The sequence below is a fragment of the Pogona vitticeps genome, chromosome 2, assembly GCF_051106095.1.
Source record: "Pogona vitticeps strain Pit_001003342236 chromosome 2, PviZW2.1, whole genome shotgun sequence".
NCBI classification, from domain to species: Eukaryota; Metazoa; Chordata; class Lepidosauria; order Squamata; family Agamidae; genus Pogona; species Pogona vitticeps.
In genome coordinates, this window is record NC_135784.1 from 150,399,663 (window position 1) to 150,424,030 (window position 24,368).

Genomic DNA, 24,368 nt, shown 5'->3' on the forward strand with positions numbered 1-24,368 from the left:
ACACACACTCTCAATCTCTCTTTTTCTAGGATTGCAGAAATATTTTGGTAAATGACAAGTAGGGTTACGCGTACCTCCCCATTGCTGAGCTTATTGGAGTCACAAGGAGACTTCCTCACATTGTATAACTATTGTGTACAACCAGTACACAAGGACTTAGATGTTTACATTAGATTGGAAAACAATCCCTTTACCTGTGTAATCTGGCTTCTGCATTCTTAAACACATTTTCAAAGTGGCTTCCAGCTCTTTCTGAGAAGTTTCTCTGATGTGTCGTTTTTTCCAATTTTAGTCAGATGTGCTCTACAACAAGAAAACACTTGAAGTAAATATAGGCTGCTGTTTTAAAAACCTCAGTGGTGGCTCTTGGCTGCAATAGCCTTGGGCTGCAATGCAGTTTTCAGCAACTAGCTCAACTGATGAGGTGCAACAGAATGTCTATGAACATTCCAGTTTCTCAGAAGCTTCTCATAAATAAGGTAAAGGTAAAGGTTCCCCTTGACAATTTTTGTCCAGTCGTGTTCGACTCTAGGGGGCGGTGCTCATCCCCGTTTCCAAGCCATAGAGCCAGCGTTTTGTCCGAAGACAATCTTCCGTGGTCACATGGCCAGTGCGATTTAAACACGGAACGCTGTTACCTTCCCACTGAGATGGTCCCTATTTATCTACCCGCATTTGCATGCTTTCAAACCGCTAGGTTGGCGGGAGCTGGGACAAGTGACGGGCGCTCACTCCGTCACGTGGATTCAATCTTATGACTGCTGGTCTTCTGACCCTGCAGCACAGGCTTCTGCGGTTTAGCCCGTAGCACCACCACGTCCCCTATTCTTATAAATATTTGGCCCTAAAGTTCAAGGGTGCCACTGTGTGTTGCCGTTACATGAGGAAGAGGAGGCAGAGAGGAGAGAATGGGCAGCAGTTCCAAAGTGTGGTTGATTGTTAGAATGAACACAATGAATCATTGGCAATCACTCTGTCAGAATTAAACTTAGGACACACAGGCTCAATTCTACAGTTCAAGTTGAAAAAGTGTCATCTTTTAAATAAGCTGCGAGCCATAGAGTCAGACTGAGTGACTTGTATCATGGGTTCAGGGTCAGACAGTAGGTTTCTAGCAATAAGGTCACGCCATGCATCCTCCAATGGGACAGTTTCTGCTGCAGTTCTCAGAAGCTACGGGGCAGGCTTGTTTCTTCAAATATCTGAGCTCAGAGAGGAACCAGCATGGTATGGCATATGTGGTTCGAACACTGGCCTCAGCCTGAAAGATTCTCGGTGGAAATGTTTACTTAGCCATGAAACTCATTGAATGACATTGAGCCAGTCAGTGTATCTCAGCCTTACCCAGAGGTGGGCAGATGTCAGGCTTGGGGGATCTATTTTGTATTAAGCTACCAAACTTGTCCACAAAATGGTATCTTGAGGAGGGCAGAGTGAATTGTCAACTTTGCCCCATGAACCACACACACTGACAGGTACTGGAGGTGGAAATTGGCTTTGCAGTGCCAGGCCAGACCAACAACCTTTCAGCTACTCACAGCCAGATGAAATCAGGGTATGTGTTCACAGTCCTGATCTTGTGAGGCACTGGTGCTGGAAACGCTGGCTGAGGACGCTTCCATTCATGGTATAGTCAGTCTGAAGCCCAATAGGTTATACAGGAATGCAGTGTTGCTGGATGCCCATGGAAGGCAGAGAAGATGCCTCCTAGCTTGTTTCTTTGGCTTGAACTACAGCTTGATAGATAGAATTCTGCAGGAAAATTCAATATGACTTTGTAAGATCCATACCTTATGACATTAAAAGACCACATCTTGGATTTCACCTTTCCAAGCAATTAACATTGCATAGTGGATTCCTGTGGAATTCAGTTGATTCCCCCTGTTGATTTTGAAGTTTCTATGGGAATGGTTGATATGTTAAAGGCAATGCCTTTAGCCATCCAAACATCCATCTATCGTGTTTCCCCAAAAATAAGACAGCGTCTTATATTAATTTTTGCTCCAAAAACGCATTAGGGCTTATTTTCAGGGGATGTTTTATTTTTTTCATGTACAGCAATCTACATTTATTCAAATACAGTCATGTCATCTTCTTCTGATTGCTGCACAATGATGGAGGATGGGGTTTCACTTAACTGGGGCTCGTTTTTGGGCTAGGGCTTATATTAGGAGCACCCTGAAAAATCATACTAGGGCTTATTTTCAGGTTAGGCCTTATTTTCGGGGAAACAGGGTAAGAAGAGGAAGGGAGCAAACTTGAAATGTGAAAGAACTTTTCTACTGAAAATCCCAAAGGTACGTGCAGCTCTGACGCTAGAGTTAAAACAGAACTCCTTGGCAAAACACTGTTGTCAATATTCATCTCAAATCATGTGGAGATGAGATCAAAGTTATGAAAATATATTATGGTATGAAAAGTGCTCAGGAACTGTTGCCAGGCGACCTTGGTGTTACTCTTGGTAAAACGCCTACCTAGCAGCAACGCATTAAGCAGGTGAGCACTGTAATCTAGGGCTCCGCTGCTAATGTGATTCATGATGAGCTTATGAGTAAAAGTGAGGCTGAGGATAAAAAATATTGGAGAGCCTTTGGCTCTCCAGATGTTTATGACTCCCAACTCCCCTAATCCCTGGTTGTTATCCATCTGTGATATATATACTGTATAGAGATATCTATCTATCTATCTATCTATCTATCTATCTATCTATCTATCTATCTATCTATCTATCTATCTATCTATCTATCTATCTATCTATCTATCTGTCTGTCTGTCTGTCTGTCTGTCTGTCTGTCTGTCTGTCTGTCTGTCTGTCTATCTATCTATCTATCTATCTATCTAGATATATATATAGAGACAGAGACAGAGACAGAGACAGAGACAGAGACAGAGACAGAGACAGACAGACAGACAGACAGACAGACAGACAGACAGACAGACAGACAGACAGACAGATAGATAGATAGATAGATAGATAGATAGATAGATAGATAGATAGATAGATAGATAGATAGATAGATATAGAATGTATGAAGGTGCCTTATACTGAATGAGATCATACCTTCAACTAAAGAACTGTGCTTGGACACATGAAAGATTAAAATAATAATAATCTTATAATTACAGAGCTGGAAGGGACCTTATGGATCATCATGTCCGGCCCCTGTCAAGAAGGCCCACGGGTGGACTGAATTCCCAAACTCTGGCTCCGCAGCCAGATGCCTCAACTATTGTGCTATCTTTATGAAATATAAAAACTAATTATACTTATATATTCTACATGACTACTTCTGTCATCACTCCATCTGACACTGGGTGAAATCCAGTACAGTAATTCATTGCAATTAGAGCAGGCCCTTTGAATCAGTGGAGGTTTGGTGAGTCAACTCCTGTGAAAGTTCCATTGATTCATTGGGCTCACTCTGGTTGCCGCAATGCAATTTCTGTTCCTGAGAAACTGGATATCTCCAGGATTTCAGAAGGGAGAATTCCCTGGGGAAACACCACCAATTGATGAGATTTAGCACAAATATAATTTAAGACTGAGGTATAGCTTCCCTTTCCTCTACTGCTTGGACAGGAGTTTTGTTGTGTGTTGTTATGTGCTATCAAGTTGGAGCCAACTTACAGTGACCCTGATAGGATTTTCAAAGTAAGGAAGGTGTTTAAGAAGTGGGCTTGCCAGTTTCACACCCCCAGTGAGTTTCCACGAGGAAGCAGGGATTTCAGATTCAGGCCTCCTGAGTCCTCGTCCATCACTCTATCCTCTACACCAGTGGTCGCCAACCTTGGGCCTCCAGATGTTCTTGGATTACAATTCCCAGAAGCCTTCACCAGCACCTCTGCTGGCCAGGATTTCTGGGACTTGAAGTCCAAGAACATCTGGAGGCCCAAGGTTGGGGACCACTGCTCTACACTACACTAGGCATCTGAGAATGTTAGCCTCCAGCAATTCTAGCAGATATTTAGACCGCAAGTACTACTTTTAACAGCAAGTGCAAACAGTAGCTGTAAAATTCATTCACTGAACAAAGTTCATATATATATATATGAACTTTGTTCAATGAATGAATTTTATATATATATAGGTTCATTAAAAAATTACTTAAAAGGCAAACCTTTGAGTTTTCCAGAACTTTTCATCAGAAAAAAGTCTTATAAAAATTGGTCCTGGGGTGATGATGCCTATGGCTCACAAACTGAGACTGCCAACAAAGTTAAATGAAGTTTTAGGTTCCAACTGTTAGCCACAAAGGTATATTTGTATTGGTTGTCCCTTCTTTGCAAGCTAAAACCTGTCTCCCCTGGAAGAAATGCCAGTTGCTCCTGTAGAAATGCCTGTAGAAATGCCAGTTGCTTTGGGTGAGGCTGCTGTCCTCTTGCTGGACTTGGGGCACAAAAATAATGAAGTAAGGTCTCAGCAAAGTAGAAGAAGAAATGCTGGCACCACAATGCATTTAAAAGTCCATTACCCGCAAATTGGTAGTCTTTCTTTCTTTATTTGTACCAGAGTGTTGCACAATTTAAAAATATGGACACAGATTAAATAGAGGCAAAATTAAAAACAAATTAAAATGTTAAGATTAGACTGCTTTTGACCAGAAGCAGGCTATTTCAATAGTGTTATCTCAGCCATTTGCTACACCTTTTTAGTACATGTGGTAAGGCATGAATTGCAAGCACATAGGGGCTGCATTGACTGAAGTGCCACACAGTCATGGGAAATTTATCCAAGTAGCCCCATTTTTAATAGTTATTCTTTGTTCTTCCTACTTCACTTCAAAGTTTATTACATGACTTCTAGATTGTCCAATTGGTAGTCACATCACTGGTGACTTGGGGAAATGAACTCCTGGCTGAAGTTGAGTCTCATGAAATATCTCTTGTCATGGCAGTAGGATTTCTCCCAGGCAGTTAATAATGACATTTCCAGCAACAAATATGAAAATATGACAAAATTCTGGGTAGGGCGGTAGTACCTTTATTGGATCATTAACAAATTACTGTAGAAACAAGTCAAGGTTTATGCCAGGTTTTATACCATCTTTGCTTGATGAAGAGTTTGTTTGTTTGGTTGTTGTAGGTTTTGTCTTTCAACACTGCAGACTAAAACAACTGGAAAAATTGCCAGTAGCTCAACATGCCCTGAAACAAGCTGGACATGAAATCCTATTTCAAAACACAGAAGTACTTGACAATACCAGCAATTATTATGTTAGACTACACAGGGAAGCCATTATAATCCACAAACACCAGCACAGCTTCAACAAAATTGAAGAAAGTCTAAAACTCAACAAAGTTTGGTTCTCAGCACTGAAAAATGCAGCCTACAAAAAGGTCAATGAACACTACCCAGCCACAAGGACCGGTAATCATTGCACACAAAAGACTAGCTAACAACACCCATCAATCAAAGTGACAGCACATCTCCCACCTTATCACAACAATACACCCATAAGAAAAAACACCCTGATCACAGTAATCAATCTCCTGAAAAGAACAAAAACCTGATCCCTCAGCTACAAGTACTCAACTATTCCACATACTACACCAGAACACAGAAAGAGTTGTATTCTGTCTCCTGTCCTCTGAAGATGTCAGCCACAGAGACTTGTGAAAAGTTAGGAAGAAAAACCTCCAGAATACGGCCAACAGCCCGTAAACTACAACAACCATGATTTCCTGGCCTCCTTTGGAGTGGCTACTCAGAGCAGCAATGCCTGGGAGGACCTGGAGTATTCAAAATCTCACTTTATCTGTAACTTTTTAGTGATTGACTAAAGGCATTGTTCAACCTAGAACTACGACTCTACTTTGTTTTTCACCTGAACATCAAGTTCTACCAACTGCAGCCAGGTGCAAAATAGGGAGTTATGAGGACCCACGTGGATTGGTGGCACAAGGTCCCTGTGTGCTTATGCTCGGTGCAGGAATTGGCTTGCAGTACCAGTATAGATGTTTGTACACAAATCCATTCACACACAATTCTTCTACCATGCTTGATTTGAGCGTTCTGACTTAGGGAGCAGGAGCAGGTGATACCTTTATTAAACCACTAAAAAAAAATCAAGCAAATTTTTTAGTATTTTTAGTGGTCTAATAAAGGTATCACCTGCTCCTGCATTTGTATTATTTTCAGAGACCAAATGGCCTTTACCTGATTTTTTTTAAGGAGCAGGGAGAACCATGTGGAGTTCCTGATCTACTGAAAATCAGCTGGAGATCTACTAGAGATTCCGATCCATCTTCTGCTGTACTGTACTAGGGACTGTACTGTTAAGTTTTAGCAGTCAAGACAAGACATGGGAGCTTCGTATTCATTTCCCGGGGGGGGGGGTACGAACACAAAGTTCAGCACCACAGGTGCCACGGCTGTCCATTCCCCCCCAAACCAGCCCTGTCCACTCACTGGGTTCCTCACAAGGCATATGTGTACCTCCGATGCGTACTCACAAGGCGCTGCCCTGCCTCTCGCCACAGCTGTCCGCTCTGAGCAGTCGGCTGAGGGGTGGGGGCTATGTCCATGATTGGCATGATGTTGCCACAGCTGGATGCAATGCACTGCAAGGGGCCCAGTGAGTGGACCGGATTGGTTCTGGAGGGGGGCAGGAATGGACTGCTGTGGCACCTGTGGTGCAAGCTTCATATCCATATCCCCCGGGATACAAATATTAAGTTCCCATATCTAGTCAAGACTCTGCTCACAACCCGAGTTCAATCTCATCAGGCTCCGGTAGCCAGCTCAAGGTTGACTCAGCCTTCTCTCTATCCAAGGTTGGCAAAATGAGTACCCAGCTCACTGCAGCGGCGGTGGGTGGGGGAGTGTAGCCTGCATGATTAAATTGTAAACAACCTAGAGAGTTCTTTTAAGCACCATGGGGTGGTGTGTATAAGCAGCACTTTTTGCTCTGCTTCTGCTCCTGGCTTAAATGGATTATTGCTTGCACATATATGTACTACATCAATGCCCTCTTTAAGACCATGCAAGGCTACAGGCAGCCTTGCTTCTGTGTAAACCATGTAAACTGTATAGATCTTGCCTGTATGTATCCCTGATCACAAGAACAGACCAGCTTCCTCTGGAAGGAGTGCTTCCTGCCAGCCCTCTTGTCTCCAGGATGTGGTCCTTAACAGGAATACTGAATCCCTACCATTGGATGCGGAAACTCTACTTAGCTGTGCTTGACAAAATGATAGATCTATGTTGAACGATGGATTTAGAAATGTATTAATGTGTCACCAGTTAGCTCACAAGGATTTCCAGAAAAAAAAACATTCTCACAAGTTAGTTATTCAGATATATTAATGAACAAAACACTTGAATGCTGCTACTCAGCAATCATAATTAAAACTGGACAGCATTCCAAGCCAATTGTTCCATCCTCCTAGACATAAATGTTAGGATGAAGGGCACAGTTTGGCTTTGCAAATCAGTGACATCAGCCACTGAATCAAGGAGCAACCAGTAGTTGTAAGACACGCATGGCGGAGTACTTGTGTTGCAAGCAGGAACATGTGAAAATGCAAGCACTGAGTCCCATATTATCCAGACTTCTCTAACTTGGCAACCCTCCTATGTTGCTAGACTACAGCCCCCATTATTCCCAAACAGAACAACATTAGCAGTGGTAGCTGAGAATGATAGGGGTTGTAGTCTACCAGCATTTGAATACAGTACTTAAGAGTTCAGAATCATGAATTTTTGTGGTTGTACCCAGAATTTCAGAAAGTGACTTTTTTCTGCTACAACTCTCCAAGTTTTTTTTTAGCCAGGATAGCCCACAGTCAAGATGAGTAAGAATTTTAGTAGACAGAGTACAAAAAGTAACATTCCCAAAGTCTAGCTGTTTGTTGGAAAAAATCGTCTAAGGGTTCATCTGTACTGCTCATCTTGGAGCAGGCTAGAGCAGGCTAAATCGGGCCGCATGGGGGTCAAGTGAAGGTGCCATACATATGCCATTGGGTGTGATCCTTGCATCCAAATGGCATATCGGAGCTCCATCTACCTTATTTACACTGACACTTTCTTTTTTAAATTTCTGATACTGTATTGTGAAGTGGCTTCATATGTGAGCTACTTCAGGATATCAGCAAATTGAACACTTTTCTCTGCTCCTTGGCAAAGGGGCAGGGGAAATGATGTTTTTTCTTCAGACTCTGGTATACCATCGCTGATGCAATGCATCACTTACAAAGAAATTTTTTTAAAAAACCACACATTCTTTTCTTTGCTGTGTCTTAAAAGAGTGGCTGAAAAACTGCCTGCAGCTGAGTCCACAGATTTGGCTGCAGGCAGTTTCTCTCCACCAGCCCTTCAGATAAGGTGATGAAATGTGTGGACTTCTAGTTGCTGCACAGAAACGGGGAAGTTCAACAGGTGCAGACTTTCCTTGTCCTTTCATTACTGCGGCAGGACAAGTAGTGCTTGATAAAATGTTGCCTTCTATGCAATGATGGAAGTAAGGATGGGGAGTACTTCGTTTCGCACTCCCTGAAGTTTTTGGCCTACAGCTTCCATCTGCCCCACTCGGCAGGGCCAATGAGAAGGGATGGCGCAAGCGGGAGTCCACAAGGGCTAACGTTTTTCTACCCTTGGATTAAAGAAAGGAACACTATCTCTACTGCAGTGGCATTTTACTTATATTCTAATCTAGGGAGACTCTGAGATTCCTGAAAAGCTTATTAGGTATTCCTCAGTGAAAAGGCCAGTAATGCCAAAGAAGCTTCTTGAAAAGGAATATTTGCAATGGGGTCTGCGAGCATCCAAGGTTGGGGCTACAGCCGAAAGGCTTCTTTCACACTTCTGAGACAGGAGCGCCCTCTACTGGCATGTGTTTGCATTGACTAAATGCAGCCCTGCACAAATGCACAAGGGAAGGAAGGGAGCATGCTCTAGGGAGTGGTCACTATCGGCCAGTGATGGTGAAGAAGGAAATGGCTCCCCCTTTTTTTTCTTACACAGTTAAAAAAAAGCACACATGCCTGTGCACGAATGAATGTTTGGGTACATACTGATAAGCTGCTAAAAGTATGTGTATGGGTCCAAATTAGGTGCAAAAGAAGACAAGGATTCTTGCATTTTAGATAATCGTACATAGAATTGTGGTTCCCAGCCTTTTTTGAGTTGTGACCTCCCCCCCACTTTAAAATGGCCAGGTAACCTGCAACCCCACCACGTTTACATAAAAAGGCATTTTTAATAGAGTAAAGGCATCCATTCTCAGAAACTAGAGGCGTCTTCCTCCCACATACATGTTTCTCATACATACACATCTATGCTGATTTTAACATCCCACTCTGAAAGGTTAAGGAATAAATTATTTAACAAAGGCTGCAACACATATTAGAAGACCCCCTGACACACACACCCCAAAACACACTTTCCCGCCCACAGGTTTGGAAACACTGGTGTAGAAGGCAGGCAGGCTTTGGCACTGTTCCCTTTCTCGCCTGTCTGCCCACAACTGAGTGCAAGAGATTGTTGAGGTGTGCCTGCATCTTGCACGTTTCTACCACATGGGAGCGCCCTTCAACTCCCTTTGCAAAATGATAACGCCGAATTGGAGAGTCTTCTTCAGAACATTCCAGATACTTTATGGCGTGTTGACAAAGATCCTTGAGTGTCATGAGATGACCCTCGGAGGGAGGTTTAGGACTCAGACCGGCTGCGTCTGTACCTGGTATCCCCGCGCAAACTCCCTGATGCAGCTGGAGGCCCCTTTTTATTTTCTTTCTAGAGCCTTGCCACTTTTACAATTTCCCACAAATGGTGCAGAAGGATGGTGTTGGTGTGTGTGTCCTCTTACGTGTGCCAACTGATAAAAATGGTTTGCCTTGGGTATACTGTATAAGGAAAATGCATATACTGTATGTTCAAGTTGCTGTCCCTGTGCCTCTGGCACTCTCTTCTGAGGACACTACAAAGTGTGACATTTCTGCAAGACTCTCATTTTTGTTGTTGTTGCTGCTATGTGCGCTAGTTGCTTATGCTGAGTGGCATTCTAGATGTCTGTGTGGACCGAAGAATGTGATCTAGATTTAAATAAATAAACAAATGGCAGCAAGATTTGACTGTCCAGCATTGCTTGGAGCAAGTACTCAGGGCATTGGTGCCAGCTGACCTGACAAGGTTTGCTGGTATAGAAAGGGCCCTGCCGGGCATCCTCAGATCTGAAGCAAGTGCTGGATGGTGAGATAGAAACTCTGGAGTGGAGGTGGCTCTTGGAGAGGATGAGGACACCACAGAATTTCACTGTGGCATGTGGGGATCCCTGCTACTGTATTGTTAACTATCCTATTTTTCTGCCAAGGAGCTGAGGGTACATCACACTGAAATAGTTCCTCATCTTTTTCATCCTCCCAACAATACCTTGTAAGATAGGTCAGGCTGACCAGGAGAGAGCATGAGTACCTCAGGATGCCCCAATGAGTTTTGTAGATTAGGGGCCACTGAAGCATGCATTCCTTCAGGTACTCTAAGCATCAGCGCATACTATCCTTCATGTTCTTATTTCATACAATAAATCATACAGTATGTGCTAGTTTACCACTCGCGCTGTGAATGTATCAGTAAGCCATGCTTATTGCTCTGACTGTTGAGAGGAATGGCTAAGCATTATTCTTCAGAAGCAATAAATACTGAGAGTACTGTTGAAAGTTATGAGGGATAACAACACTGGGCTATAATTAAAGATGGAGGTGTCATGTTTTTAAAAGAGCCACAAGAAATTTCATCTGCACGAGCCCTGCTGAAATAAACTGATGCTGTGCAAGAAAATTTCATTGTGATGATGACACAGGAAAATTTCCAGGTGCATCGTGCTGATGGAGGAGGACAGGAAAACAACGTCTGGGTTTTCTGCCTTGGCCACCATATTATCTTGAGTCATGGTGATATCAAACTCTGTTCTGGATTAAGGTTCCCATGCTCTACACCAGCCTCCCTTAAATTGGTACCCCTCAGATGTGCTGGATAATAAAACCCACAACTCCCATTTGTTTATGATCAATAAGAGTTCTTGTCACATGAATCTGGAGGCACCAGGTTGGAGGTACTCTTTGATCCTGTGTAATGACTGGACACATCCCACCAGAGAACCTACAGTACCTTATTCTGTGGAGGAGCAGGGGAAGTGAAAAAACAAACCAACATTCTTTGCCTCAGCTAGACTAGCACCGAGAGTATATATATATATTTTTTTAAATTGCTTTGTATGAAGTGCTGATTGAAATCGTGGCTGTGGGCAATTTCTCAATTGTCACTATACACAAGGCAAATAAAATGTTTTTAAGAAATGAATCTAAGTGGCCAGTCATGCTCCCAGGAATTCTTGGGGCATGATTAGTTATTTTTACTCAGTTTTTTTCCAGGATGGAGGGAAATCCCAGGGAATACAGGGAAAGTCTGACAGGCCACAGGCAGCCCGTGGGCCATACCGTTTTCACCACTTCTCTCAGACTTAAATCCAAACTAATATTGTAGTTTGGATTTAAGTCTGAGAGAAGTTGTGAAAACGGTGGGAGAAGACTTCAGCTTCTTAGGTGCTGCTGATCTTAAAAGTAGCCACGATGGAGCAAAGAAACTTGAATGTGATGTTAGGGTAAGGGCTCATCTAGACTGCTCGTTTTGGAGTGGCCCCGGTGCAAGCAAAATAGGGTCGCATGCTGTGAGGTGGAGCTTTTGTGATATGCCATTTGAGTGCAGTTCTTGCATCCAAATGGCATATCGGAGCTCAATTGACTGTTTGGTCTGCCTCCATCCATTCTGAGTTTCCAACAAGTGGCTTAATAAGCGAGCCACTTCAGGATATCAGCGAATTGAACACTTCCTCTGCGGAGGGGCGGGGAGGGAAGAAAATTAAATAAATATTTAGACTCTGATATACCCTGCATCACTGAAGAAGAAATTAACCCCCCCTCCCATTTCTGTGTCTGAAAGGACTGGTCAGGAAACTGCCTGCAGCCCAAGAGGGAATTTCAGGAGATGGTAACCTGTTAACTTAAAAACCTCCAGCTGCTGAAATCCCCACCCCCGCTTCCCCACCGCTACTAAAGGCCCAGGACCCCTGCTCTCTCTTTTTCATGCTGCCACCCTATCAGGTCAGCTAGCAAAGATTTTACAGTATTTTCAAAAGGCAACACAGTGAAGACTTCCAGAGGAAAAAGGCTTGTGCATAAGGCGGTTCCTGCATAAGGTGAAATACTGTGACAGTGACAAAAGCAGGAAGGAGGTGGGAACAAGGGGGGAGAATATCTGGGCCAAGGTTCCTCCCCCCCCCCAAACAAATGATATAAGAAAGAGGGGTGGAGCAGATGCTGGTGCCTCTCCATTCAGCTCTTGTCGAGAAATTTTCCTTCGTGGGCAGCATTTATTTTTTGTCGTATTTTAGTTCCTTTGGGAGCCCATTTTTGCTTGGAAAGAAGAGTATAAACATAGAAAACACAGGACCAGGAGGAGAGCGTAAGGCCCTTCTCCTGCAAGACTAGTTAGGCTATGGACTAGGTGGGATACTTGGCCTACTGAGGGGGGGGGCTGATAACCAGAGGAGGACTTAAGGTTCTTTCCCCCACCCTTCTGTCCCCCTCCAGGGTCAGCCTTGCCATTGGGAAGAGCAAGGAAATGGCCTCATGGGTCAGATGCTGAGGGGGCAGCAAGGGCAGCCTCCCCCCCTGCCCTTGCCATCGGCCCTTCCTCCTGAGTCCCCTGGCCATGGGCCATCTCCTCGAGGACTCGGCTGCGTAAGCCACAAGGCTTGGGCTGTTAAACTGACCTGCTGCCCGCAGGATGGGGGAAGGAAAACGGTTTGGTTATGTAAGAAAGATTCAACGGCGGAAGCAGCCCAGTCAGCTTTTCTACAAGGGATTGAAGTGTGTCTGGAGGAGGGAGGGACAGGGTGCTCCAACTTATTCTTTGCCTTGGGGCTGCGGAATATTTTGTGCCAAACTGTTCTGCCATTTTGAGGGGGCAGATTAGTTTGGAAGAAAGAAAGGGGTGGTGAACAGAGAGAGGTTGATTGATCCAAGGTCACTCACGTGGCTACACCCATTAGCAGAGATTCAAACCCTGATCTTTCTACACCAAGCCAAATGGGATCGCCAACCTGATGCCTTAGAAAGGTTTTTAATGACAACTCTAGCTGTCTATTACTGGAGTGGGTGGCACCCCGACTGGGAGGGAGAGAGAGAGAGAGAGAGAGAGGAAAAAATGTCCAAGGAATCCTAGGGTTTGTTGTTTGATGAAGTACAGTATCTAAGATCCTCAGCTATAGTTCTGGGGAGCCCTCTGGCACAGCTTGGGCAAATGTCACTTAAAAACAAACGATAGTTTCAAGAATCTCCCAACCGGCAGGCCAATTGTTTGTTGGGATGGAGAGCTGTTTACATTCCATCTAGATTGTGTTTACTGTACTTATTTATTTAACTTTCTCCCAAAACATAGGTTTACGATGGTCACAGAGAGACAAAAACAGAGAAAAATAAAAGCACAGTAAGAAATAATATTAAAGCACAAAAAACCCATATTATAATACAGTACTAAAAGAGAACCAAATTAAGAAGTTTTAAGTACCTCAAAAACAAAAATTGTTTTAAAAAGCCCCTGCTTCATGTGGTGAAAAAAAAAAACAGTAAAAAGAGAGAGAAAGAATGACATTTTTCACATTTCCTGGGGGGCCATGGGATCTTACCCATTTAGACAATTGGCTAACCTTGTGATGTGGTCTGGGGAATGAAGTTGCTGGGTTGCCGCTTCGCTCTGTCAGTCGCTAGCATCCCCTTTCCCTCAATCCTTCTTGGTCCCACTTCTAGTCTACATAACCTCAGCCTCCTTCCTTCCCCTTCCTCTCTCCCCACCCCAGCATCCTTTCCCAAACCACCCAGCAGCAGTCTTCTCCATGCTCCTCAATAATTCATATGCTGCTGAAACTGTTTTGCCAAGATGTCCTAATTTTGGAGATGATCATAGTTTGGGAAGGCAGCCCTCCCCATGCTTTCTCCTTCAACACCCCCACATGCTGCAGGGAGGATACAGGAGACTCAATGGAACACAAGGAGATACAAAAAGTAAAGGAATAGATTTCTCTCTCTCTCTCTCTCTCTCTCTCTCTCTCTCTCTCTCACACACACACACACACACACACACACACACACACACACTTATGTGTCCCTGTCATTCCTTTTACTGGCATTGCTGCATTTGGGTGGGTGTTAGATGCGTAGACATGTCATGGGCTCAATCCTGTGTTTGTTGTGTCATCTTGAATCCAAGATACCCGAGTCTTATGAGAGGAGAGATGGGGCAGAATCCAATGTAAGATGAAACAGGCAAAGAAGCTCCTAAAAGCAGAGGGAAAGCAAGCGAGCAAAGGAAGAGAAGAATTAATTCTGGGATATGGGGAAACCCAGGGGAAGTCCTGTTTTAGGCCTGCAGATGTGATCATCATTGAAGCTGAGCTAAGTGGAGGGAGGGTAACCTTAAATTTGCCAACTACATTTTTAATTACTGAGTACAGTAACTGGGCCTTTGAGAGCAGGTTGATGCTACCCAGAACAGACCGATTTTGTCCGATTTCAGAAGCTAATCAGAGCTGAAACTGGTTAGTAGTTTGGAGACCACCAGGGATCTCCAGGTAGTGTTGGAAAAGATCCTGCCTGAAGCTCTCTAGCCTGAGTTGCTGCCAGTCAAAGATGGCAGTACTGGGTTAGATGGAGGAATCATCTGCACAGCACTTCGTGTGTTTCTATGTGCAGATCTTGGCAGGTGAGAATGCCTTGAACAGCCTTACCAGTTGATTTCAACAGATCTATCTACTGTTCCAGCCACAAAATCAAGCCGTTTTTTTTTAATTGCTTTCCTTACTGGGTGGTCATCCTAAAATATGGCACTGAAGCCTGTTGACGGTATCAACCCACAGCCCTGGGAGGGCCAAAGAAATAAGAAGGGAAAGAGTGCCACTGAAACCTTGCAGAGTGAAGGTTCTGGTGGAAGGCTTAAGCTCTTCCCATGAAATCATTTGGATGCCTTTATTTAAAACAATAAAGGGAAGGGAAGGGAAAGTGTGAAGGCAAGAGGAGAAGGAGATGACACAGGACGAGATGGATGGACAGTGTCATAGAAGCTACCAGCAAGAATTTGACCAAACTCTGGGAGGCAGTAGAAGACAGGAGGGCCTGGCATGCTCTGATCCATGGGGTCACGAAGAGTCGAACACGACTTAACGACTAAACAGCAACAAACAACATTTAAAACAATGTAGAAAAAAATAAGTGTTGCTGTGGGAAGAAAAGCTATTCTTAAAGAAATTATTTCTTCCGCATAAATAATCAAAACAGATATGCACAACCCGGGGTCTGCAGCCTGCAGGATTTGTTAAAAAGCAGATTTTCCTGCTTCACAAATGCTCCGTCAGACTCCCCCCACTCCCCAAATGCCAGACATAAATCTTCAGGCTGAATGGTTGCTTTAGCATCTCTTACACTGCAGATTTTCAATATTGATAAAGCCGAAGAAGAAAAGGCTTTTGCCATTGCTTTATAGTTTAGGCAGTTTCATTTAAGTTATTGAGATGAAGCACTTCCTCGCTCTTTGATTAACTGTATTACAGGACTGTGCCTGTTGCTTCAGTTTCTAATAACAAATATGCATAACCTGTCTAATTTTTTTCTCTGTTTCTCCAGATGCACATCTGTCCATTTCTGGACTGCACATTTCCACACACACCTTCGCTGGCTCCTGGAGTCAGAGTCACCCAACCAGCAAAGCACTCTTTGCCAAAGAATGGCTTTGAAGATGGCTGTGTTCCCTCTGCTGGTAGTGGCGGAGAAACAGCAATCTTGTTGGTTATCACCTGGGGATGAGAAAGATTTTATCTGTGCACACCCAAGAAAATGTGTCCCCCTCCCACGTTAAGTGAGGGGAATTGCTGCTGCTGTGTTGTTATAGGGCATGGACTCCTTTGTCCTTCCTCCTCAGTTATGCTTCTCTCTTGCAGAGAGACTTGTCCTTGATTGACTTTTATTTTGGCGCGTTGTGTTATATTGTGGTTCTAGCCACCATGCATCCATAGTTGAGGAGAGGTTTCCGGTTTCTCTTCCTTGTGGAGGAAACTGATAATGCAAAACTTTTTTTCCCTTCCATTCTTTCTGGGACCTTTTAAAAACGATGGTTCTAATTCAGTGATACTAAATTTGTACGTCTCAGTCCTGCCATCTTCTGAAAGCTTGAGGTCTTTGCTTCTCTCTTTATCCAGGTGGACAATGTACAGTGGAAATTATGAAAATTTTGTGTTTTTTTTGTAGCCTCCCCTGCCCTGGCCCAGTTTTTTTGTGGCACATGTCTGACTCTGGAATGTATTTTGGGAGGAAAGACTTTGAGCAGCATAACTCACAGCTCTGTGAGTTACATTTTGTAACTGGCAGGACTCATTTTTTAAAAGGGGATGGCTACCACTTATCCTTTACACTTGGGTATTATTTTCTCACAGATCCAACTATCTGTGAGCAGCTGGCACATCCACTGTGTTTTGCTGCTGTTGATTGTTCACTATCTGTCTTTATATGGGGACTTAAAAAAAACATATTCCATAAAGACAGGCTTTATTTTCCCAACCTTAATGTCTATGTGTTCTTGTGTTTTAAAAAAAACAAGGTAATTTTCCAATCTTTAGTTTAAAGCAATACATTATGGCTGAAGTTGTACTGAAAAGGGTTGTCATCATCATCATCATTGTTTGCTATCAAGTCAATTCTGACTCACAGCAACCCTTTTCAGGGTTTTCAGGAATGACCGCATAGGCTGGATCTTCTGGGATACACAATAAGGAACTGAACTCCCAACTTCTGGCTCTGCAATCAGATACCTTAATTCGCTGAGCTATTCAGCCAGCACCTACATACTGCATCACTAGTGATGTGGAAGAGCTGAAATAATATACAGGCTTTAATAGACAAGATCTACAAACAGCATATTGGCAGTCCAGCACTATCCATCATTACATAATCTACTAGTCCAGTTCAATCGATACATATTTCAGGGCATGAATTCATATTTTGTCTGACAAGCTTATTCCTCAGTGAGAAAATCTTTCCACCGTCTTCAGGGAATTAAAAAGTAACATTCACTTTTTGTATTTACTTAGGGTAGAAGTCAAGGTACAGGAAAGAAACTTCAGTGACCTGGGCCCTACATTGCCTTATTTTGAGGATTATAGCTTTGATTATAACTATTTGCTTTAAGCCACTTTTCCTTCTCTCTTTGAGAAACATGACATGTTTCCTATCATGGAGAAATCTTATTCAGCAGGGACAAAGACAGGAAAATTTGAAAATTTAAAATTTAGTAGCTCAATTAACTACAGTAGTAGATTCAGCCACTGGAGATCAGAAAGATTAATAAACCACTTGTCAAGGTTTGATATTCTGTATGTATATATGTGAATAGGTTCACTCTCTAAGGGAGGCGGTTCCTCGTCTAAGGCGGGAAGGAGCAGAGGAGTCGTCTTTTTAACTTTAACAACTTCGGGTTTATTAACAGTCAAGGGATCAACATTAGCGGAAAACGGGTCTAGAAAGCTTAACTCAGGCAACAAGCCGAAACTGTCCATTGCTGGATCGGTTCTCTCGCCTGCAGAACTCAAAGGGGAACAGGACCAAACTTCTCCGCGTTGGTCGGCTTCCACAGAGGGGCATTCCGCACCACGCAGATGGTGCCGCAGCATGGATACCTTGCCCGGTCACCTTCTAGCGGCAGAGTGTTATGTCTTGCATCCGGCCGAATCACGCGTCATCCTCTGCCCTGATTCCTGGGAAACACCCCTACTGACCCCTCTAGAGGTTCAATATTCACCTCTTCTTTCCCCCTTGTGAAGGGATCAGGGAGCAATCCTCCCACTTTCAAGTGGGGGAAATCCCTTAACAACTCTTGTGTCTTGACTCTCTCATATTCGCGTAACCTCTCCAGCTCTCTCTTCCTTTTTCACAACTCTATCTCTACCTCAAAGCGGCGTTTGCCGCCAGTATTTATATCTTCATGTCAAACTGACAGTTCTTGTTCTGCGCCTATCGCGTTCTCTCCCTCCTCCACCAAACTCACTTTAAATTTCCCGCCCTCTTGTATTTTCTCCTCTACTCCTGTGCTTTCTCTCTCTCTTTGGTGTTCTCCATACTCCCTCCCTCTGAGGTCCTTTCTTCACCAGGGGACAGCACACTCTCTGCCAATACTCCTTCACAATATAATGTTAAAATAATTAAGGAGGTATATAAAAAAGCTCTGAAAATGAAAGTGCTTTTGAAATTGAGGCTTGCATAATAGTTTACTACAGTTGTTCCAAAAAAACTAACCAGCCAGCTAGGTTATTGAACAATAACATTCTTGACAGCTGAACATGTTTATTTTATAATGCACTTGTGTATGTTACAACATTTAAACATGAAGTGCCATTTGTGAGGCTGAGAGTGCACTCTTTTGGTGATTATGATATTTTCAGTGCACAATGATGTAGCGTTTCAGGGTTTTAGGATGACAGTATTCTAGTTACCTTTTTGCCTCTTGTGGTATGCTGTCTTTAATTGGTTGTTTTTACTGATGACTTTGTTGTTTTGATTGTATTTTATTTTACTTTGATGTCGTAAATTGCCAAGAATAGTGCTTTGCACTAATGGGGTGGTATATAAATAAATAAATAAATAAATAAATAAATAAATAAATAAATAAATAAATAAATAAATAAATAAATAAATAAATAAAGAAAGAAAGAAAGAAAGAAAGAAAGAAAGAAAGAAAGAAAGAAAGAAAGAAAGAAAGAAAGAAAGAAAGAAAGTGCATAAAATACTTAATAGTACAGAACATTATAACTCTAAGCTCTGCAAAAATGTTAGTCATAATAATAGCATTTTGGCAGCTTGCCAGATATTAAGTTAAAGATCCATGAAATTACAAAGCCTGCTCATTTAATCACAGCTTCTCAGTGACAGTGTATATATAATAATAATAATCATATGCTGTCAAGTCAATTCTGACTTATGGCCACTCTTTTCAAGGTTTTCCAGGTAGAGAATATTCAGAATTAGGTTTACCAGTCCTTTCTTCTGGGGGCACCTTGGGACTATGCAGCTTGCCCAAGGCTACCCAGGCTGGCTCTTGTCTCAGGAGGCCCAGTGGGGAATCGAACTCCCATACCTCTCGTTCCGCACCTAGATACCTAAAACACTGAGCTATCCAGTCAGCTCCCAATAACATATATAGACTCAGGGAATTTGACATAAATACAACTCACACATGTTCTGATTAGAGATGGGGGTATTTGTATTTGTATACTAATATCCCCACACAGGTGGAAATAATGAGGGTCTGGCCCCATGGGGCTGGTCTACTCATGATTTCGCCGCTGCCGCCGGCTCCATGGAGGCTTCCACAATGGATTAGCCACTCTCCGACCTAGCAGAGAGGAGTGTCATGCTGCCTCCTGCCAGGACTGGGTAATCAATTGCGGACAAAGGTGCGATAGGAGGGCACCGCAGAGCCGGTGGCAGCGGCAAAATTGTGAGTGGGCACTCTGCCCCCATGGGGCCAGACTCTCATTATTTCCACCTGTGTGGGGGATATTCGTATTCATATACAAATACGAATCACCCCATCTCTAGTTCTGATCTACAGGAGGCAGAGCACCCAATAAATCCTACACAGAAATTACAAAGATTTTTTGATACTGAATAAGCCTTTGGGGAAAGGAGGCTCTGAGTTATGTTCCTTTACATAAAATGTTCAACCCACAGAAGCCAATCTGCTTGGCTATATGTGAATTACAACTCCCATGCTGGCTGGGGATTCTGGGCATTATGATGCCAGAAGTGATATTTCTAAGCTCTCTCATTGCACTGCCACTGAGCTAACAGAAAAAGTTTGTTTGCTAAGGCCCACGTCCTTTTTTGTTTATAGCACACACGGTTTGTTACACATGATCTTTTCTGACAATTTGTGTGGCAGGGGAGGTAACTACACTCTTGCAGAAGACAATGCCCTGTTGATTTGAACAGAGCAGTCTCTGGCTTGTGCAACTGCAAGCTGGAGAAAGCATGGAGTTCTCTGCTAGCAGAGGTGTGACAGCTTCACTATTCCCAATGGGATTCTGCCCAAAACATTTTATTCTGTGGTTGAAAACTATTTCCTCCTTTTTATTTATTTTTTTAGTGCCTTTGTATTGAACCACGGCTGTGGCTGGACTTTGGATGCCTATATGAGAGTGTGGCTGTTCTACCCATTGAGCAGTGGAAGCCACTTCCACATCATAATGCAACATACCAGTGACCCACGGAGCTTAACTGTTTTTGGCAGTATTTCTTGCTTTTATTGTTTTGTTATTTCTAGCTTTTTGTTTTATTGCATTTGATGTAAAGTGCTCTGATATTTTTAAAAAGAAAAGCAATATACAAATATTATAAATATAAATATAGAATCATAGAGTAGTTGAATAACTGAATTGGAAGGGGTCTCTGTAAGGCCATTGAGTCCAGCTCCCTGCTCAAGACAGGAATCTAAATCAAAGCAGATCTGACAGAGGGTGGTCCAATTTTCTCTTGAATGCCTCCAGAGCATAAATATAATGGTGGTGGTGGTGGTAGACACTTTGAGCATAACACAACAGATGTAGTAGTAATGGGACAAAGAAATGTCTGGATCATTGATATTGCAGTTCCAGGGGATGCCAGAGTTGAAAATAAAGAATTGGAAAAACTAACAAAATACAGAGATCTGGTAATTGAAACATTCCGCTTGTGTATGAACCGCACTTTGGTGGTCCCCATAGTCTTTGAGGCTTTGAGAACAATATCAAGAAATTTCACACAGTATTATAAACAGTTGTAGATCTCAGAAATAACACAGAGTGGCAATACTAAGAACAGCATACATACTGTGCCGATATTTAACAGATATGTAGGTTTTTAGTTAAAACTTGTATCTGTTATATAATACTAGTTGTCAAGAACAACAACAACAAGCAATTGAGTTGCTTCTGACTAATGGAGACCTTTGCCAAGGTTTTCTAGCTATAGAGTATTCCAAAGTGGTTTACTATCCCTTCTTTCTGGGGGGGTGTGTGCGCGCTCTGGGACTGTGCAACTTCTGCAATGCTACTCAGGCTGATTCTTCACCTGCAATGCACAGTGCAGAACTGAACTTATGACCTCTTTCTTTGCACCCTGATCTTTAACTAACTGAGCCATCCAGCCAGTAGCATAAATACAATAAATAGAAATAATTTGCAGATTTCTTAAATGGTCTCAAAAGGATGCTGGAAATTTTCATTTGGTGAGTAAAAATGCTGGAAATTATGTTCTAGATTCATTAGTCCCTCTCACAGGCTACCCCTTCCCGGGGTGAGATGGAATTGCCACTAAACTCAGATGTGAATTATTTTAAAAAAATTAAATGAAAAATCATATCGTGTAATACTATACATGAATACTTGGAAGAAAGTCTCATTGAGCTTAGGGTGTGTTACTCCCAAGGATGTAGTATAGTACTGAAGCCTGTCCATTTTCATAGGAATAAACATTAAAAACAATAAACAATAAAAATATGACTTACATCAGAGTAGACATGTAGAGGATTGCACTGTACATTTCTGATTCCAGTATATCCCAAAAATAAGACAGGGTCTTATATTAATTTTTGCTCCAAAAAATGCATTAGGGCTTATTTTCAGGGGATGTTTTATTTCTTTTCCTGTACAACAATCTACATTTATTCAAATACACTCATGTCAACTTCTTCTGGTAGCTGCACAATGTTGGAGGACAGGGTTTCACTTGGGGACATGTGTGAAGGGGTTGGGGAGTGCTCACACCAGTGCCGGCACGTGTGCACATGCACAAGGCAGCTGTGGGGAAGGGAATGCGTGCGGGGTGGGGGGCAGGAGGTCTGTCTTCGCGGCCCAGTCTGGCTCAGGCCACGGACCGGCACCAGGCCGTGAACTGGGGGTTGACAACCTCTTCTCTAAACGCCTTGGACTACCATTCTGATGAGTTCTTATATTGGCTGGCATGATGTGGCTTCTGGGAGTTGAAACTGAGAACATCTGGAAGGCCAAATGTATCACACTCCAGACCTAGATGTTTCAGCCTACTTGGCTGCACTGCTTTGCTCTCCCCTCTCCCCATAGATGAAAGTATTCGTTTGTAGCATTTCTAGCTTGCTGGATCAAAATGCACAATGAGCCATGATTGAGCTGCCAGGTGAGGAATGCCTTCCTTCATCTCTTAATACCTACCTTTGCTGGTCTGAAGGTAGATGAAAAAACATCAGGAGAATTTGCTGAAGTTTCTAGAAGGTCTTTACACCCCCCTGCTCTATACCCATGATTCTCAGCCTTTTGCATCTTGCATCCTACCAGTAATTCCCTCCAATACCAGTAGAAATCGTCACACTGCTTCAAGTAGAAAGAAAAGCATGTAGAGTGTGCTGCCCTCTACCCTGCAATACTCCTTGGGAGGAGGAAGAGAAGGGTGGTAGCTGGATTTTCCCCCTATTCCTCCCCCAATGCCTCAGTATATTTATTTATTTATTTATTGGACTTATATACCACCCCATAGCGCTACAAGCACTCTCCGGGCGGTTTACAATTTTAATTATAAAGGCTACACATTGCCCCCCCCAGCAAGCTGGGTACTCATTTTACCGACCTCGGAAGGATGGAAGGCTGAGTCAACCTTGAGCCGGCTACCTGGGATTTGAACCCCAGGTCGTGAGCACAGTTTTAGCTGCAGTACAGCGTTTTAACCACTGCGCCACGAGGCTCTGCTGAGAGTTATGGGGCTGGGAAGATGCTCCTTGGCCGATGGTTATTTGGGGGCCTCCACCATTGTTGTCCTCCTCCTTTTCCTGCTCTCCCATCTTGGTGGGTATTGTCCACTGGGGTGCCACTCCTTGCCTAGGGTATGCAAGTGGCCAGCAAGGGGAAACAGGCTGGTGACAAAGACAGCAACTGCCCTGGCAGCCAGCTCAGGTGGCAAAGAGGAGGGGGTACATCTGCCGCTTTCCCCACTACTCAGTTGCCTGAGGTGACCACCGCAGTTTGGCGAATGGCTGGCCTGGTCTTGACTCTTTCAAATAACTTGAATTCCACCATGACAGAAACAATAAACCCACTCTTCTAAGATGGACATGAAATTGCTGGCTAGGTCAGTGGTTTAGATCTCTGGCTGGTTGGGAGTTCAATTCCCCCACTGGGCCTCCTTGACTTGATGATCCATGGGGTCCTTTCCAGCTCTGCAGTTCTAAGATGATGATGATGATGATGAAATGTTTACGGGCATTCTGTTACTAAATCTACCATTTACAATAAGCTGATGGATAGGAGAAATGAGAAAAAGAAGAAGAAACACAAAGTGTCTAGATACTACTGCTATTACCTTGAAATGCTGCAAATGGATAATCTGTGGTAGAGATTGCATGCCTCCTTGCTGTAGAACATGGGGACTGAAGGAGAGTAAATGCATCACCATTTTTCTTGAAAACTCTGTATCCTCCATAGATTATTACATCTGTTTTCTAGTAGAGATATATGTACCTCTGGTTGGGAGGCTGCCCCATACAGTTCCCACTCTCTAATTAGCTTGCCAGCAATAGATTTCTCCTAACTCTTCTAAAAACCAGTAGGTGGGTCATATACAACAAACGACAGAGTTTCTGACCAGGTTTGGATAAGTTGTTTTTGGACAACAATTCCTAGAACCTTCCACCAAGCACAACTCCCTCTGCTGATTGTAAGAGTTTAGAAGTTGTAGTCCAAGAAAGTAACTCTCCCTAATTTCTATAGTGTATTTTTAATATTTGTATAGTACAAGAGTAGACACATCTCAGGCTTACAAGATCTCTTTGCTTTTGCTTTGCACACAGAGGAAATTACTTACTCTACCCCATTAATATAAATACCCATGTGCCTACATACATAATTTGCTAGCATGTGGATAACCATAAGTCAGGGATAAATCACTGACACAAAGATGTGGTCAATAGCAGTCTGTTGGTATGCCTATTTTACAAAGGAGATACGTTAAGGCAGAACGATAAGCAACTAGTACAAGGGTAGTCAATATAAGAGATATTGTTAAAAAAAAAAACACCCAAAAAACAAAGCCCAAAGTCTATTTATGCCAGTTAAATGCAGAAACTCTTGAAGATTTGCTGCAAACTTCTCAAATATCTATTTATCGATCCCAGTAAATATGCTGCCTGTCCCTGGTACGGTAGAGGGAATTTCATCTGGAGGAATTTCTCATAGAAGACATGTCTTCTACGCAACTATTAAATGGGCAGGAGCATTCTCATTCCCACATCCTTGCTTTTAATCACTAACACTGTTGAATGGCAA

The 24,368-nt window shown here is 43.0% G+C and overlaps 2 long non-coding RNA genes across 2 annotated transcripts in view; one reads left to right on the forward strand and one right to left on the reverse strand.

The window, feature by feature from the left end:
• Nucleotides 1-206: 206 nt before the first annotated feature.
• The window catches only part of LOC140704604 (uncharacterized), a 48,103-nt gene continuing 23,941 nt past the window's right edge, over nucleotides 207-24,368 (reverse strand). The window contains exon 3 of the long non-coding RNA XR_012083911.2: nucleotides 207-303. This is a non-coding gene — a long non-coding RNA (uncharacterized LOC140704604). The remainder of the gene's footprint in view (nucleotides 304-24,368) is intronic.
• Nucleotides 12,089-20,799, forward strand: LOC144586323 (uncharacterized). The gene is made up of 2 exons (XR_013541097.1): nucleotides 12,089-12,194; nucleotides 15,676-20,799. It is a non-coding gene; the product is annotated as an uncharacterized LOC144586323 (long non-coding RNA).